A 13,991-nucleotide genomic window follows, 5' to 3' on the forward strand; every position below is an offset into this window, starting at 1 on the left:
CCGGGGCCCCCGGGCCCGGCCGTCCGGGGGACTATTTCATTGGTATGTCGGAGGCGACACACGGGTTAGGTTGCATCCTCTTTGTTTAAGGAATGTGTGTTCATTTGTATTATTTACTTAAGGATTGTTCTAGGACCCCATGTATACATTTATATTTCTCCCGGGGCCGAGGGTCGGCAGTAACGAGTTTGATCGTGATTTTCTTTCTTCTAAATCGAGCATGGTTGTTATTTGTAATCGTTTACATACCTTTCGCACATATCCCGACATCGACCCTCCTTCTTCGGGGGCCGCGTTTTCATGCCACGGTACACCCTGCATGAAGAGAAGACTTTGCTAGGAGTTGTTTCCGCGGGATTGGCGAGCTCCATCAGCTCGGGGCCGGAAAGGCCGAGTCGGGCATTTATGTCATGGTATTTGTATATCCTAGAGACTTTGCGTACGTTGTCCCGCGGCTAGAGTGTCGAGAGCGCGAATCAGTTATAGATGTTAAAGGTGTGTATTTTCGTATGTTGTTGGTTGATAAAAATTACGTGATTGACTAAAGTGTTCGTTGATTTCTATTTTGAAAGGTTTCATGTTGTTTTAAAATTTTTGAAACGGGCAAGTTTTAGTAGCGCCAACGTTAAGGGTTCGCCTTTCGACTCGAGGGAGGGTCGGGCGCCCATCACACCCTAGTAAGGTCGGGGTGTGACATGTGAGGCCTCGGGTGATTATCGAATTACAGGTTGAAGCTTGTGAAAAACGAAGAATTTACTAGTGCCTAGTGTCCGCTGTAGCGGCAACAGACTCGCAGTAGCGGTCCCGCTATAGCAACGGACAGGCCACCGTAGTAGGTGTGAGGAATTCATGGCGAGTCGCCACAACAAGTAGCCATCCACTGTGGCGGACTCGCGATAACAAATTGGTAGCGGCCATAGCAGCTGTGTGAGTTAAAGGCTGGCCGAGCCTCGCTATAGCGAGCCCACTGTAATGGAAGTCCAATCGCTGCAGTGGATGATGGGACCAGAATCTTATTTAATGCTTAGTTGAAACCCTTTATTTCCTATCACTCCATTTCTTGGTTCTAAGCATCCCTTGAGGCGATTTGGAGAGTTCTTGGTTGCTTTTTCTTGTGGATAAGTCTCTGAACCTTAAGTCCACTCCTTTATCTTTCCTTAATCCTTAATCCATGCTAGAAATCATTAGAATCAAAGAGGGAAGATGTGTTTTTATGATAATTTCTTGAAATGACTTGTAGACTTCCTAAATGGAAATTGATGATGAAATTGACTAGTTCAATCGGACTAGTTTAGTCATAGAATTTGATAGATTCATTGTTAATAGGCTTGAATCTTCCATTGTTAGTGATTAATTTGAGGATTGAAAAGTTAGGGTTCGAACCCAAAATGGGGGTTCCACTTTAATTTTGAATTTGGCTTAATCTTAAGTTAATCTAGCAATTGAATAGTGTGTTTTGATCATTTAGAGCATGAATTGTCTATTGCACCTTCGAATAGCCCATTTTATCCTTGTAGGTCCATTTCCTCATTTCTCCATAGTTGGATTTGACCTAAACTATAGTATAGCAATATGGGTGTTATTCTTCATGGTTTCTAATATATAAATCGAATATGAATAGACTTTGAGTACTGGGAGGCGCAACGAAAGGGAAAGGCAAAGGTTTGATTGTTTGAGGCTCCTGTTCAGCATTCCAGCTAAGTTACGACATACCTTTTTGGTTAGACTTTGGTTAGCGAATCATAGGTAGAGTTAGTGATTGTTGGAGAAAGCATATATGCGGTTCGAAGCACCGCTAGAACTGGAAGCTCCGCCATGTCCTCTACCACGGCCTACTGGCATGTGAATACCCTACCCCGTGGGCTGCATAGCTAAAGAAAAAGATAAACCAGCAACCAATCCAGTAGGCTGAGCCATACCACCTGTACCACCTCCTTAAGGACACTCTCTCACCATATGGCCTTGATGGCCGCAAGAAAAATAAGAACTTGTAGTAAGACGGCATTCCCCAAAATGAGGCCTACTACACCGAGAACATCGAGGTAAAGGTGGCCTCGACTGACTCGAACCCCTGTTCATCTGTGAACTCGAAGCCTGGAGCTCGACTCAGCCCCCCCGAATACCCTGTGTGGTCGAATCTCCTACCTGTGAACTGTGGGGGTGCACTCTGTACTAGCTGGGAAGAATATCTAATATGCTGTGAGGCTGCCCGCCTCCAAACTCACCAGGATAACCCGCCGATCTATCCCTCTTATACTGGCCTCTATCATGATCTCTATCTGGCTGACGTCCTCTGTGTCGATCCTCTACCCCCTGTGCGTATGCCTGTACCTGAGCAATATCCATACCTAGCTGAAGAGCCACTGCCATACAACCATCAATCAAATAACGATCCAGTCCCATCACATAATGATGCACTCTATCTGCCATATCAGCCACAATAGTCGGTGCATATCTAGTCAATGAATCAAACTCAAGACTATGCTCTCGAACGCTCCTGCCATTCTGCCTCAAATGTAAGAACCTATCAACTCTAGCTCGCCTCATCTCTGGAGCCAGGAAGTGGCCGAGAAAATCCTCCACAAACTCATCCAATACCGCTAGAGGAGCATCCTCACCCCTAGATAACTCTCAAGACTCATACCAATTAAAAGCTACATCCCGCAACCGATACGAAGCCAACTCAACAGACTCAGTCTCAGAAGCCTTGATTATCCTCAATGTACGCTGCACCTGCCAAATAAACTACTGTGGATCATCCTCGGGCTTTGACCCGAAAAACTCTGGAGGATTACAATTTAAGAAGTCACGAACCCTCAAACTATCAGATCTATCCACATGGTCAACTCCTAGTCCATGCCTGCGAGCCTGCCCTGCCACTAATCTGGTCAGCAACTGAACTGCATCTCTCATGGCCCTATCCTCCGCCCCTGGCTGAGGAGCTGGAGGCTCAGGCACTGGGGCCTCGGGAGCTGGCGGTGGTGTTGTCCCCTGAACTGGAGCTGCTGCTGCTCTAAGCTCCTCTAGAAGTGGCAGTGTAGCAGAGCTCGCTGACTGGACTACAGTCTCAGGCATAGACTGGGCACGGGCCCTAGTAACTCTCCGGGTCTGACTAGTATCTCCTGCTACCGATTTGCCCTTTTGGGCAGCTGTCGCTTTCTTTGGAGGCATAGCTGAAAACACAATAATTCGTTAAAGAGGGATTATCCTGATAACATAGCTCTATCGCACGATCTAGAGTAAGAAGGAAATATGACATCCTAAATGTCCTGTAGCTTCCTGTTTATAGATGTGGTGCACAACACACCGATAAACAAGACTCTACTAGACACGGTTTGTAGACACTTCCGAGGATGAACTGCTCTGATACCACTTCTGTCACGACCCAAACCGATGGGCCATGACCAGTGCCCGAGCTGGACACTCGTATACGAACCTGCTAGATATAATCCGACTAGAACTAAGGATAACATGGAAATTTATAAAAGCAAGCTATAGACTCATAACGTCACATATTAGAATGAACCTGTCTCTTGAGGAGTCATAGCTAACCAAAACATAACAAAATAGGCAAGCCGATAAGGCTGCCACTATATACAGGAATATCCAAAATAGACTATGTCGATACAGCTGACCAAAGCCCATATACAACCCACACATGTCTACAGTCCTCTAAGAGTATAATAGTGAAATATGATGGGACAGGGCCCCGCCGTACCCTTGGATATGCATAAGTCAGGTCTATATCAAAGGATCTGTACCCAAATGACTTAAGCTCCGGAACAGTGGAGCTCTCCAAGCAGGCGAGCGACGTCCTAGGGCCGGATAATCGTGAAACCGGGTTCGTACTCGCGGGCATGAAACGCAGCCCCAGAAAAAAAGGGGGTCAGTACAAAAAATATACTGAGTAAGTAAAGCATGAAGTACAATAAAAAAGATCACGACTGAGTAAAATATGACAGGAGGCAAGTATGATAATCAAATATACCAATGCACCTGTGCCTTATGAGATGAGAGTCATGCATATCTATATAGTACACCATACCCGGCCCATTATGGGACTCGGCGAAATAATCATATATGTACCGTACCCGACCCTCTAGTGAGGGACTCGGTAAAATAATCATATATATGCTGTACCCGGCCCTCTAGTGAGGGACTCGGTGAACAATGTAATGAAACTGTGCACGAATACGTACCCGGTCTAGGACTCGGTGAAATGATGTAATAACGTTATGCACGAATAGAATATCAGGAGCAACCATATACAACTTAAATCATCATCTGAGACTCAATAGAATAATTAGAATGAACCAGCACTTTGAGAATCAAAGACAACTATCATGTCAAGTACCACTGAAAACTAGAATTCATGGGAATTATGTACGTTCATCGTCCGCTCGTTTTATGTAATTCATGCCAAAAAGAAAGAAGGGATAGCTTTACATATCTGACAATCTACCTAATCACCCAACATCTACTCCTCGAGTCCGCATATCTACAATCACGATTATAACATCACAATTAGAACATTTAAACCACTTACTATCTAATTTGTATACGAACGGAACTTAATGAAATTCGGGCAGCATTTCCTCTATAAACTGGACAATCTCGAAAATCCAATTCAATTGAATCATCAACAACATCAACAACAATACCAACCATTAATATACATCATAACTCAGCTGATTCCATCCATTTAATCCAACTAAAATAGCCCCTAATCCATAAATCTCAACAAAACAACAAACGAGTTTATAACGCTATTTTTCTCCGTTCTAATCCGTTAAAACTCTAAATAAACTTATTAACAATGAAAAAGGGACCTTAGTATTAACTTAAATATTCAGAAACCACGTCAACACTCTTCTTTTTGGCTAATTTTTAACTCAAACTGAAGGCAACGCGACATACAATGCTTTTCTCTTCATGAGCCTTGGGATTCGGGGCTCGGATTTTGACCAAAGTGGATTTCTTAGCCTAGAACCTCTCTCCCTCTCTCCCTAATATTTTTGGAAGTTCCTAGATGAAAATGAATATCCCTCAAACGAAATGTCCATATATATTAAGGTTAATGGGCCTCATGGGCCGAAATATAAATGCTTGGGTCGGGTCTTAGCTTGCTGCCCCGCCAGCCCAACTTGCATCATCCATAACTCCTTATCCCGATATCATATTGACGAGCGGTTTATTTAGTTAGAAACTATACTTCTTGAATTTCAGTGTAGGCTTTTGTTTCTCCCAAAACTCATCTTATTCTAGGAGATATGCCTCCAACAATATGGGCTAAAAATCTAGTCCGAGATTTTTGCTGAAGTTGTTCCGATTCATTTTGTTTAGATTCGTTTAACTTCTAATCCTCTTCCAACCCTTATGTAACCTCTTATACATACATATACATTCATAACAATCCATACACTCATCTCAAAGGGTCTGGAGAATCACAATAACCTCAAACATAGCTAGAGAACTCACAAAGCTTCGACGAAACTCCAATCGCAAAAGTATATTCATATCTTTTGTCCATCTTCTATATCATTACTAACAATCTCAAATACTTTAAAAGGGAACTCACATTACACTGCATACATACTCATAACACGATTTCAAATCCTTTAGGTTACCATGTCACCTCGGGATACTTAAGGCAACCATATATAAAACGATATTCTTACTAACTCGATTAACTTTCCTTGAACTTTCTTAACTCGTTCATTCTTGTCTTAAGTCAAGTAGCACGGACTCTTACGGGGTGTAACATAGGGAATGGCTATCATTGATATACTCTTGTTGGCATTGATATCATGAATGCATTCATACTCATATATTTGGATCGGGTTGCGCACTGCAACACACACACACACACACACACACATATATATATATATATATATATATATTGGACCGGGTTGCACGTACCGCAACACTGACTGGGATTGGGTTGCACGTTCCGTAACACTGACTATATATTGGATCGGGCTGTGTGCCGTAACAGGTACTTGAACGTCACAGGTTCCCCATGGGTCATAATTGTGGAGGCATAGATATCATCCGCCCGGATCATATGTGTATCATTGCATTGCATTGTATTCACATTTCATTCACTCATACATCTGATTTCTGGTAGTGGTTATTTATTGTATTGTACGGTGCTCGTAAACATTGACTTCCTAGTTGGTTACTAATTTGAGATCATCATGTGCTTGATTAATATGTATTTGGGAATTGATGGAGTCTAGAAGAGAGACTTTATCCTAGGTTGAGACTTGAGGTTATGGAGTAACATTGTTAGTTGTACTAGTGTTTATGTTTATTATGAGGAATCGTAGGAGCCTTGGCAAGACTTGTGTTTAGGTGGTTCACCATAGGCTATGAGTCGGTTATTGATCCTTATGTACTTGAGTTGTTATTCTTGGACTGTGTGGTGTGTATACCTGATTGTGAGCATGTCTATTCTTCAATCTCTTTCTTTATATATGTTAACTCACTTTTGGCGGCCTATAATGACTACTCAGCATGTGTTGTTTATACTGATGCTACCTTGCTACACTTCTTTTCAGGGTGTAGATTTTGAGACAGGTTTCATTTCCACTTTTGAGACCGATTTCCGAGGCCTGGCTTGCGAGTATCTAGGGTGAGCATCTGACTAGTTGCTACCCGGAGACTCCTCCATCCCTGTCTTTATTTTCTTCCATTCAGACAGATGTGTTTAGCATTTGAGACTTGTATGTTCTAGACAATACGTAGTTGCTTTTGTACGAGTCAGACCAGTTCCTTGGGGATTGTATTTATATTTTGCACTCATGATTATTTATGATTCAGACTTTTACTTATTCTGCTCTAGTTACTTTATTGTGGTTGAATTTATGAATTGGGAAAAATGTTCGCCTACCGAGGTGGGTAATGCTAGGTACCCGTGCGACTTATTGAATGTGGGTCGTGACAACAGGGCTCGGGAAAAGGTCAACGGGGGTAAAATGAGTCAAAAGCATAATAACAACCAAACGAGTTGTTACATTAGATACCAATTAAACAATTGTTCATCCTCATACGACAAGGAAAAGGAACGGGGAAATGTACTTGAGTAGGTAAACAACTGGGGATATTTGGTACGCATATCGTACTCAGTCTCCCATGTGGCCTCCTCAACAGGACGGTGCTTCCATTGCACCTTAACTGAAGCTATCTTTTTTTATCTAACTTTCTTACTTGCCTATCCAAGATCGCTATAGGCTCTTCCTAATAAGACAGATTCTCATCAAACAACACGGAGTCCCAACGAATGATATAAGAACCAACTGAATGGTACCTCTTCAGCAAGGACACATGAACTACCAGATGAACACCTGACAGGCGTACTAGCAAAGCTAGCTTATAAGCCACTGCATTAACATGACGGAGAATCTCAAATGGACCAATATACCTCGGCCTCAACTTGCCCTTCTTCCTAAATTGCATAACACCCTTCATGGGTGAAATCTTCAGAAGAACCTGCTCACCTTCCAGTCCGCATACACCTCTTGCCTACTCTAAGCTGCCAGAAGCTTTTCCTGAATTAGCTTCACCTTGTCCAAGGACTCCCTTAGCAAATCTGTACCCTAAGGTCTCACCTTAAAAGCATCAAACCACCCAATCGGAGTGCTGCCTCAGATCAGACACTGAGTAACAAACTCCACTATATCATGCTTCATGCTAGTCCACCAGTAGTGCTGCCTCAGATCACGATACATCTTAGTCGTGCCAGGATGAATAGAATACCTCAAACTATGAGCCTCTGTCAAAATGGTTTTGATCAATTCACCCACACGTGGCACGTAAACTCACCCCTGGATCTGCAGCACCCCCTCTTCGTCAATCACGGCCTCCTTGGCCTCTCTACGCAACACCTTGTCACGAATTTTGTGCAACTTAGCATCTTCAAATTGCTTAGCCTTAATCTGCTCCAGGAAGGATGACCGAGCCTCAACACAAGCCAACACCCCTTTGTATTAGAAATCAAATGAGCTAGACTTCCTATACTAGCCGACTTCCTGCTCAACGAGTTAGCCACTATATTTACCTTACCGGGGTGATACAGAATGGTGATATCATAATCTTTCAACAATTCCATCCATCTCCGCTGCCTAGAGTTCAGCTCCCTCTGAGTGAACACGTGCTGCAAACTGCGATAGTCAGTATACACCTTACAGTGGACACCATACAAGTAGTGCCTCCAGATTTTCAACACAAACACCACCGTTGCCTCTAAGTCATAAGTAGGATAGTTCTTCTCATGCACTTTCAGCTGCCGAGAAGCGTAGGCAATCACATTCTTTTTCTGCATCAAAACAACACCCAAATCAGAATGTGAAGCATCACAATAAACAACAAAATACTTGCCCTCCACAGGCAATGCTAGAATAGGCGCTGTAGTCAACAAAGTATTGAGCTTTTGGAAGCTCTCCTCACACTCGTCGGACTAATAAAATGGTACCTTTTTTCTGAGTCAAGCGAGTCAAATGAGAAGCAATAGAGGCAAACCCCTTCACAAAACGATAATAATAGTTAGCCAGACCCATAAAACTACGGATCTCAGTCACTGATGTGGGCCTAGCCCATTCCCTGACTGCTTGAATTTTTTGAGGATCCACCATAATACCTTCCTTCGAAATTACATGCCCCTAGAAGGACACAGAAGACAACCAGAATCACACTTGGAGAATTTAGCATACAACTTCTTCTCCCACAATACCCCAAGAGCAATCCTCAAATGTTTCTCATGCTCCTCCTTACTTTTAGAGTATATCAGGATATCATCAAATGAACACCATTATAAAAGAGTATAAAAAGGGCTTAAGCACACTGTTCATCAAATCCATGAATACAGTTGGGGCATTAGTAAGCCCGAAAGACATAACCAAGAACTCATAGTGCCCATACCTGGTCTAAAAAGCTATCTTTGGAACATCCTTTGCTCGAATCTTCAATTAGTGATACCCTGACCTTAAGTCAATTTTAGAGAACGCAGAAGCTCCCTGTAATTGATCAAACAACTCATCAATATGGGGAATGGGATACTTATTTCGGATAGTTACCTTATTCAGCTGACGGTAATCAATACACATACACATAGACCCATCGTTCTTCTTAACAAACAACACAGGAGCACCCCAAAAAGAGGAACTCGGGCGAATAAATCCCTTACTCAAAAGATCTTACAACTGCTTTTTCAATTCCCTGAGTTCTGCTGGTGCCATCCTATAAGGTGGAATAGAGATAGGACTAGTCCCTGGGTCTAAATCAATCCTAAAATCAATGTCACAATCAGGTGGCATACCAAGCAAGTCCGCGGGGAATACATCCGCAAACTTGCGTACCACTGGAACCGAATCAATAGATGGAGTATCTACACTGGTGTCACGGATATGTGCTAAGTAAGCTAGACAACCCTTCTCCACTAGCTTCCTAGCACGAATGAAGGATATGACTTTCTTAGGGAGGGGACTAAGGTTACCTTCCACTCAAGTCTAGGTGCCCGGGGCATAGCTAAGGTAACAGTCTTAGAATCAAAATCTAGTATAGCATAATGCGAGGACAACCAACTCATGCCAAAATGACATCGAAATCTACCATATCTAGGATCATCAATTCTGCCCAAGTATTATACCCCATAAAATTAATCGCACAAGAAGGGTAGAATGTATTTACCACCACCGAATCCCCAACTGGAGTAGATACATAAATAGGGACATCAAGAGTATCACACACTATACCCAAACCCACAGCAAAATATGGAGACACATAAGAAAAAGTAGAACCCGGATCAAATAAAACAGAAGTCATCCGATCATAAATGGAGATAGTACCTGTGATGAGAGCATAGGCGGCCTCAGCCTCGGGTCTACTTGGAAAAGCGTACAAATGACCGCGCCCTCCTGTAGCCTGTGTACCACCGCGATTACCCTGTCCAGTCTGAGCCCCGCCCCTGTCGAGCTGCTATCCGCCTCTACCTACCTGAGGAACGCCTAGGTTAGGCTGGGCACCACCACTATCTGTGGTGTGGCCACCCCGCCCTGCCGGTGCGCGATCCTTACCTCTCTATCGGGTGCAAACAAAGCTCGGAGAGCCTGATACTGAGTCCCTTGCCCACTCTGTATGAGTCTGGGGAAATACCTCTTAATGTGCCCTATCTCACCATACTCGTAACATATACAGTCTAGCGTAGGTCGCTGAACAGAAGCTGATGAAGCAGTATAACCTCCATGTTGACCGAAAGCCTGATAATTTTCCCCTGATGGACCCTTAGCTGACACTTGCATCGCGAACTGAACCGGACGCCCTGAACATATTTGCGAACTCTGACCCCTTGAGAAGGAGTTGCTAAAAACCCCACCCCTTCGTCCCTTCTTCTCTACTTGCTTTGCATGACTTTCCTGTTTAATCCCCTCAACAACACGAACATGCTCCACTATCTCCTGGAATGAAGCCCCAGTGGCTAAGTCAAGAGCCGATAGTCAAGTCCGTTGTTCAATCCCTTCATGAACCACCAGATCCTCTCCCCTTCAGTAGGCAGCAACTGAAGAGTATATCAGGACAAGGAGTGGAAACGGGACTCGTACACGGCAACCGATGAGTTTCCCTGATCAATATTAGCAAACTCATCTTTCATCTGGTCCCTCAGAGTGCACAAAACGTACTTATCCAAGAGCACTGAATAAAACTTAACCCAAGTCAATGGAGGAGACCCAGCTGGCCTGCACTCTACATATGCCCTCCACCATAGCTTGGCATCAGCCAAGAACTGGAAGGTCACAAACTCTACACCTTACTTGTCCACGCCCTCCCATCTTATGGAGCCTTTCGTGACAGTCTATGATGAACTCATATGCATCCTATGACTCAGTACCATAGAAAAACGGAGGCTTCATCTTAATGAACCTCCAAAAAAAAAAAAACATGCTCTTCGCCAGTCATCACTAGCCCTGTAACTAGCCTCGAAAAGGCTTCAAAACCCGGAACTTCATCCAAGCGAGGTGCCATTGCTGCGGTATGCTGAACCCCCGGAGCTTGAACTCTATCCGGACCTGGGGCTGCTACCCGTGCGCCCCTACCTGCTGGAACGGCTGGTATAACTCCAGCCCGTGCTAACCAATGCAACCAATATAGCACATGCGCCATAGCATCTGGTATACCAAGAGCAGCTGTAGTACTGCCGCTGGCTGGGCTGGTACCGCTGCCTCTCTTGCAGCCTCATTAAAAACCACTGGATGGCATGGGATCAACAACTGGGACTCCGCCCATAGCTGGGGCCGCCCCTCTAACGGCTCCTCTGCCTCCACCTCTTCCTTTGGCTGCTGTCGCGCGTGTTCTCACTATGTGCGAGAGAGTGAAGAAAAGTTAGATATCAATTTGAATCAGGAGATACCAATTGGAATCAAGTAGCATGAAAGAAAGAAGGAAAAGGAAATTTTCCTAGTGTCCGGTAGCCTCTCAAAGATAAGTACAGACGTCTCCGTATCGATCCGCAAGACTCTACTAGACATTTTCTTGTAGGACGAGATTAACAAACCTAAAGCTCTGATACAAACTCTGTCACGACCCAACCCACCATGACTGGCACCCACACTAAGTCCTAGTGGGCGAACCAAAACACAAGACATCTATTCATTCAAGTCCGGTTTTAGATTAACCAAATTAGTCAGTTATTACTCATTTAAGCATAAGATAATCAAAATAAGTCATGCCATAAAAATACTGAAGTAAATACGAAAGTTCTAACTATTACAAAATCTCCAAAATCCTAAAGTCATCGTACAAGGGCTCTAAATCTAGAACATGTCTAAGGAATGAAATCTGTCTAACAAATAACCATAATGTCCAGAATAGGAAATAGACATCATAAGAGGAAGAAGCTCACCCTAAATCTGTCAGCAACATCCTCAACGCTAGATGTGAGGGCAGGTAGCAATCTCTGTATCACAATCTGCACTCAAAAGAATGCAGCGAGGTGGTATCAGTACAAATACTATGTACCGGTAGATATCATAGGCCGACTAAGATTAGTATCATGCATATCTCATAGAATAAATAGAATAACCAAGCCAACCAACATACATGAAATAAATAAACCATGACAAGTCAACCAAGAATAATCACTAATCAAGTCACCCAAAATATCAAGAACTCGGTCAACAGAAAACCACAAAACGGGAATAAGTCCATCACCAATACCATAACCACTGTATGCACATGCTAACTGATGTCATTGCTCAGTAGTAATGACCTGCAGGGGACCCATGGTGTCCATGTACCACTCATTTCGGATATTCATCAGACCTAAGCATAAACCTCTGCTTTGGAAAGAACCTCGGACGCAGGCCATATCAATGTATCTCTCATTTCCAGAACGAACCTCGGACCACGAGCCCATAGTCTAGGTCACATTATGCCTTTTCATCTATCCATACATAATATTATTTCTTGCCTCCTTATTATCAATTCTCAATTCATTATTTTGTGTCACAATTTCACCGAGAAGATCATATTAACTTCTCATTACAACAACATCAACTGTAGATTCAACACACCTGAATAGTGGCACGAAGCCCGCATAGTCACTCAATCAATTGCACATAAGAGTTCAACCACACAATATCATGCATGAAGACTAGACATGCTTTCTCCTGATGAATTCACAACACATAAAATCAACTAATTAAAGTCTAACTCAAATAGACCGTAACCTACCTCAACATAGAGCTGGAACAACTCGAGTCACTCTGCCACAGCTTTTCCCTTTCGTAAAGCCTCGAAATGCTCAAAGTCTAGCAATTAGAATGCTCAATGAGTCACAATTATTGTAGTCACAAATCAATGTAAGACACCCTTCCTTTTAGCCCCATTCCAGTGGGTGAATGATTTCTAGGTGTTCAACAACCTAACAATGGCTTTAGTAATCACTAATCATCAACTATAACAATCTTAAATCTACACCCCAATTACAAGCAGTTTCCATGTCCAAGCTACCATTTTTATGGAACCCTAGGTCTCAATTCACTTAGTTTATGGCTCTAAAGGTTCAATTCATGATTAAGAGGGGTTAACCCAAGCCATTAGATGATAAATAAGTAATAACCATCATAACCCATCAAGTATAGAAGGTTTATTAATTCCTAGGGGCTATAGAATGTTTATTAATTCCAAGGGTTACTATTACTAATTTCACCATTGTAGACCCGTAAAAGGGATGATAATCATGAAGATGATACGGAATGATTGAAAGGGATGGGTGAGACATACCTCCCAAGAGTATTCTTGCCTTAGCTTGGAATTTCACCCTAGGTGCTTATGGGGAATTGTGTTAGAGTATTATGAATAAAGAATGTGGAACTAAGTATTTAAAACACGGCATTCTACCCCTCCCCCCCCCCCCCCCCCCCCGGTTGATCGCCGCGGCGGTCTTGTTATAGTGGCCAAGTGCCTGCTATAGCGGACCAAGAGAAACCAGACCACCGCCACAGTGGACACATGAACACTGGCCGATCACTGGAGGTGAGGGGCTCACCCTTATAGCGGTACTGCCATAGCGGTACAAGCCCCGTCGCAGCAGTCCTATTTGGGCAGTAAGCTCGACTTTTGCCCAGTTTTCCATTTTATCACCCAACATTTCTTCCGAGGCCTCACAAACAAAAACAAAACATGCATATATACATACAAACGTCATTCGAATCCACCCGTGGCCTCGGAATTCCCAACGGAGCTGTAAATTTCTACGTCACCCCCTGATGGACTTAACAAAAATAAATAACACAACAAGGCAAGTTTTCAGTTCCTAGACTTATAAAATCGAGTTTCTATTAGCTCGTTCTACCCTTGGGAAGGTTTCATTTGGTAGGTTTAATCCTATATTTCCCATAACGGCCGGGAGAGTCGTTACATAGCTAGAGTCTGAACCTCCATGGCTAGAGAAAGCTCCGAAGCAATCAGCTGAGCTAAACTGCCCATACTCA

Source organism: Lycium ferocissimum, chromosome 1, assembly GCF_029784015.1.
Source record: "Lycium ferocissimum isolate CSIRO_LF1 chromosome 1, AGI_CSIRO_Lferr_CH_V1, whole genome shotgun sequence".
Taxonomy (NCBI): Eukaryota; Viridiplantae; Streptophyta; class Magnoliopsida; order Solanales; family Solanaceae; genus Lycium; species Lycium ferocissimum.